Here is a 6,000-nt window from a genome sequence, read left to right on the forward strand (position 1 = left end):
GGTACAAAGTGGCTGGAATTTAGCTCAGACCCCCTGAGACATTTTTGGCTCACCCCCGTTTTCTCATGGTGGCGTGTGTGGCTACGTTCCCAAGCAGAGGGATTTCAGCTATGAGTGGCCAGGTTGGGGGTGTTGGTAAGAGAGTTCCAGGCCAGCTAGGGAGCTCCAGGGAACCTGAAATCACCCCACATTCCACTCTGTCCACAGCAAAATCACCCTCCGGAGTGCCAGGGCAAGCTTCTCACCCCCCCCAACAAAACTAAGCATGGCTTTTTACTTTATTTATTTTAATAAAGTTTATTTATTTTGAGAGAGAGGCAGTGCAAGCAGGGGAGGGGCAGAGGGAGAGGGAGAGTGGGGCTCGAACCCACGAACCGTGAGATCATGACCTCAGCCCAAATCAAGAGTCGGACGCTTCACTGACTGAGCCACCCAGTCGTCCCGAAGTATGGGTTTTTAATGATCAAAATAAACCCCCCCGGGGGCACCTGGGTGGCTCAGTCCCTTAAGCGTCTGACTCTTGGTTTCAGCTCTGGTCATGATCTCATGGTCATGGAATCGAACCCCACGTCTGGCTGTGCACTGATGGCACGGAACCCGCTTGGGATTCTCTGTCTCCCTCTTCTCTCTGCCCGTCTCCCACCCCCCCAAATAAGTGAATGCACTTTAAGAAAGTAATGAAAGAACGAAAACAAAACCCCTCCTCCACCACTGTTTCTCTGCCCCCTGCCCCCTGCACACACAAAGTCACTTCCTATATAGGTTCGGCTACGGGTGTCGTCCCGCGGCCATGTTCTACCAAAAATTATAGAAAAAAAGCACAAAGTGGGGGGTGGCAGAGGTAGAAACCCAGGAATGTACGTGTGCCGAGGGTGGTTGGGGCGGTGGTAGTATCTGTCCAGCAATGATTAAAGAATCACAAATGGAAGAGGAGCGTCCTTTGAAGATCTTTCCTAAGAACTGGGCGGGAGTCTCACCTCCCCAGCTGCCCATGCTTGATTAGCCCTGGTGGGTGACCCCCCAGAGTCTTCAGCTTTCCCCAAAGGGGAGACAGTCCTCTCCCCAGCTCGTTGCCTTCCTCCATTCCCTTGGCCTCCTTAGAATAAGCTTCAGATGCTCTCAGTCTCAGGGAATCACAGGTTTTCTGCCAGAGGGTGGAGGCATCTGGGATGGGAATCTCCGATGCCTAACCTTGTAAAGAGACCCACCCCCATTTTGTCAGCAGAGCTCCCTGGGGTACCCCAGCCCTTGAAGATGCCACTGTGATGCAGCAACCGAGGTCGTCCTGTGCCTGGAGAGAGGTCTTCTTTCCCTGGAGTGAGGTCGGTCAGTGAGACTCCTGGGCACTGATCCTCATGGCTGGTCTTCTGTTTCTTTCCCCAGAGAACAGTAACAGTGAATATGTGGAGGTCTTGCCTTGAAGACAAGGAGACTGAACAAAGCAATTCGAGAAGACATCAGGTGTCAGCTCTCACTGGTGACCCTGCTTCTCCTGCAGATGTGGACCTGGAATGCTGAGCTGTAAGTGAGCTATTCAGACTCTCCTGGACTGGGCGACTGAAGATGTTCTGTCCACCAGCCTCAGAGAACTCGCTCCCCATGTCTCCACCTCCCATGCATCCACCACGAGCAGCTTTGAAGCCCCTTTCCCCCTGAGCACTCTTCTTTCTGGGAATAGGACAGCCTGAACCTATTCTCCCTGACTTATCAAAGATACCACTACATCATGGGTGACACCCTCCTTTAGACCAGGCAATCAGAAGCACAGCTTCATACAGAAGAGAACACACTTGGCCGTGAGCTAGGAGCCTGAGTTCCAGCCCTGTGGCTACGTGACTTCGGATAAACCTCTTCCCCAGGCTGGGTCTCCATTTCTTCATCTGTAAAACAAACACTGCCCCTGCCCCTGTGCTGAGCCCAGCTGTATCTGGTGGAGTTGAGGGGTCCTGGGGTGATGGAGATGTACGTGGAATTGGCATGGGTCTCCATCCTCCCAAACAGCCAACATGGTCTCTGCACCTGCCTGTCCTGGGCTTGGTCATGACGGAGGCCCTGAGCCCTCCCACTCCCTTCTCCCCCTTCATTCTAGCTCTCCTCTTTCTTACTAATCTTGATATTCCTGCCAAACACATCCATGGATGCATTATCTCCCTGGTTTTGCCCAATTTCACTAATGCACGAACCACTTCAGCAGCATGGATGTAGCTGTGTACCACACTGATAGGTGTGGGGATTTTAAAGGTACCCTCCTTCGTGTGGTTCCTGTTCCCACTGGATTCTAAGTGCCCCCCAAAGCACGCTTGGGTCTCCCTCCTATTCCCCAGCGTGGAAATGTGTGCTGTGTAGAGCTGTGCCCGTTCACAGAACTTTCTGACCGGAAGCACATTCCTGAAGGGTTTGTTGAATTGGTTCTAAGTCCTTTGAATTTTTCTGCTGGTTCGACATTCTAACTAAAACCTGATTAGTGTGGAATGTGCCAATTCTATGCCCATCCTCTTACCTATCTTCAAGCCATAGTGATTCATTTTACCCTACTGGTCTTATCTTTCAAAGTTATTCAAGAGAGGAGCTCGAGATTTCCGGATGACATGAACAGACATTGTGGTTGGAGTCCCAAAGTGTAAGCCATTCTGAGTTTCTGGCTCATAGAAATCCAGAGCTATTACCAAGTAGGTAAGAAGTGAAATGCAGTCACCATATTCAGAGAGCTGAGGGCACCAGAAGCAAGCCTGCTTCTTGGGGTTCAGTCCCTAGTCTTTGATTCTATATCCAAAGAAGCATGTGTCAGTTGCCAGAGTCCCGAGCAATCTTTGGCACAGAAAACATATTCAGGGCCAATGAAAATATATTTATTTCTTGAACAAATGACTGAATAAGTCAGTAGATAAAATGTAGCCACTCATTCCAGATAGCAGAGATTTGTTTGAGCTTCATTCATTTCAGAACCTAGTAGAACAAGACTGTTAGTTCAAGACCTTGCAGTCATAATTCTCGTAGAAGTGATTTCCTTTTTCTGAGTACCTGTGCATAGCACTTTACATGATGCTTGGTCCCCCGTGGGATTTCACCGCATTTCTCAACCAAGCAAGCCACACTGAGTAGCCGATGTGGATGCCATGCTATAATTTGCTGAAATTTTTTTAGAAGACCTTGAACAGGTCACGTGAAGGACAGTTGCAAGATCCGGGTAGGTGGGACAGGAAGCAGTGGGGGGGGGGGGAGGGGAAGACCTGAGAAACAATAATGGCAGGTGTATTAAGTGTTTGGGGTGCCATTCTGTGACAGAGGATACAACGCCTACCAGCAGAACTCACACCAGTGCTGGCTCTCTATAGGAGGGCAGTTTTAGCCGTGTGGCAAAAAGAACTCTGAACCCACTAGAACAATCTTACACTAAGAGCCTGCCCTATGTTGTAGTTTAGGTGGAGGGTGATATTTTCCAAGGATATGGGAGAGATGCGTCCTGCCCCGAGAAGAAATTAGACTGCCTGAATGCTAAGGTACTTTCCAGTTCAAGGATTGTTGGATCCTATGGTCATCTCTTAACAGTTTAGTGGGAATCTCTCTCCCTCTCTTTCTTTTTTGGACTTCCATATGGAGAGTGGTGTTAATCACATCCCTTAACTCTTAACTCATTATCACCATTAATCCATGTAAGACCTTTCTTCTGTTTTATTTCATTGTTATCCTCTTTGCGCTGCATTCCAATGATCACACCCTTCCCCATGGGAAGTTGCTCAATACTATTTGATATATACCTTTGATATGTATGCACCCTTGTAGAAGGTACAGCATTGGTTGTGAATACAGGTCTTTTATATTTACATACACAATATTCTATTGTTCCAATTATGTTATTACCTTTCTCACTGAACACCATGTTTGGTTCTAGTCTATATTGTTGAGTGTAATTCAGTCTCTTTTTTTTTAAGTTTATTTATTTTGAGAGAGAGAGAGAGAGAGAGAGAGAGAGAGAGTGTATGTGAGCAGGGGAGGGGCACTTGTGAGTGAGAGGGAGAGAGAGAATCCCAAGCAGGCTCCACACTGTCAGCTTGGAGCCTGATGCAGGGCTCGAACTCACGAACCCAGAGATCATGACCTGCACTGAAATCAAGAGTTCGACATTCAACCGACTGAGCCAGCTGGGCGCCCCAGAGTGTAATTCAGCACCTTAAATGGTGCATGGTATTCCGTAGTGTGCTCTCACCAGCTTATCCTTTCCTCTAGAGATAGACATCTAGGTTGGTTCCAGCACAACGGTCTGTGGAGCAAGCTTGAACGAGTCCCCTTATGGAAGTGTAAGAGGGTTCCTCTGAACTGTATGATCCTAAGATATGCTCAGGTTTAATTATGATGCAGTCAAACCCATCAGGTGCCTTTTGATTCTTCTGTAATAAGCTCTTTACTCCGAGATCATGAAAAAAAGTTATCCTGCATTTTCTTTCACTTGCTTTTATACCTTTACCCTCTGCGGGTAAGGTTTCAGTGATGGCAAGGTCTCTTGTACTCCTCACTGACACTTTCCCAGTAACGAGAAAAGCCCTTCACACATAGTTGATGTTCAATAAATATTTCTCAAATGAAGGATGAATCCAGGGTGAACCTCTGTCCATGGTAAGAGGTATTTCCAACTTTGTATTTCTCCATATAGATTGGAGTAGTTTTCCCATTTCAACCTGCTTAATAGTTAATGTCCCCTCTGATTCATGGTTCCTCCTTTATCCACAATGGTTCCAATGTTCCAATCTTATTGTCTGGTAGGATAGGCACCCTTTTATTTTTCAAACCGACTGAGTTATCTGTGGACCTTGGTTCCTCCATATACATTTAAGGATAAATATGTTACATTGCTCAAAACATCTTGATGGGATTTAGAGTGAATTTGCAAAGAGTTTGTAATTAGGGAAAACAGACATTCTTGTAATGCTGTCCCATGCATAAACATGCTACGTCAATTTACTCAGGTCATTTTTTTTTTTTTTAAATTTAAGTAGGCTTCATGCCCAGCGCAGAGCCCAATGTGGGGCTTGAGCTCATGACCCTGGGATCATGACCTGAGCTGAGATCAAGAGTTGGACACTTCACTATATGCTAACTTGGATGTAAATTTAAAAAATAAATAAAATGGTAAAAAAAAGAAAAAAAAGTTGGACATTTAACTAACCAAGCCACCCAGGTGCCCTGTCTTTTTTGTTCTTTAATGGAATCACAAATTTTCACTAGAGAAGTCTTGTATATTCTGTTAGATTAATTCCAAATTGTTTTTAGTTGTTACAGATTCTGTCTTACATTTTATTACATTTCTAGCAGCCTATGGCAGTGGAAAAATGTTTACTCTTTTGTGTGGATCTACTGGTTTACCCGTTGATCCTACTGTAAATCAAATTGTAAATTCTATGTAAATTATTTTGTCGGCTGTAAATAACACCACTTTGTTCTGTTTCCACACTTGTGAATCCACTTATTTTCCATGTTTCCATGCTAAAATCTCGAGTATCCGCTAAACAGTAATCACAAAAGGGGTCGTTCTTGTGTGGGTCCCAGCATTGCATGGAAAGTTTAGAAACTTTCTCCATTTCGCCACCACATTTGCTGTTTTCATCAGAAATGTTCTGAAATCTGTTAAGTGATTTCTGCATCTACCGAAATTGTCGCATTCCTTTTGTCTTCATTCCATGAGAGGTAAATTATTGTAATAAAATTGCTGAGATGATCCCATCCTTTGATTGCTTCCCTTGACCATGCTGTATTATTTTCAATAAACTGTTGAACTTGGTAAGTGAATACTTCATTTAAGAGTTTTGCATTAAAGGGACGCCTGGGTGGCTCAGTTGGTAAGCGTCCAGCTCTTGATTTTGGCTCAGGTCATGATCTCACTGTTTTCTGAGATGGAGCCTCCTCTCGTGGATCTTTGCATTGACTGTGCTGAGTCCAAGCTGGGGAGGGACAGAAGGAGAGAGAGAATCTGAAGTAGCCTTGGGCTCCAAGCCGTCAGCACAG

The sequence above is a fragment of the Prionailurus bengalensis genome, chromosome E4 (assembly GCF_016509475.1).
Source record: "Prionailurus bengalensis isolate Pbe53 chromosome E4, Fcat_Pben_1.1_paternal_pri, whole genome shotgun sequence".
NCBI lineage: Eukaryota > Metazoa > Chordata > Mammalia > Carnivora > Felidae > Prionailurus > Prionailurus bengalensis.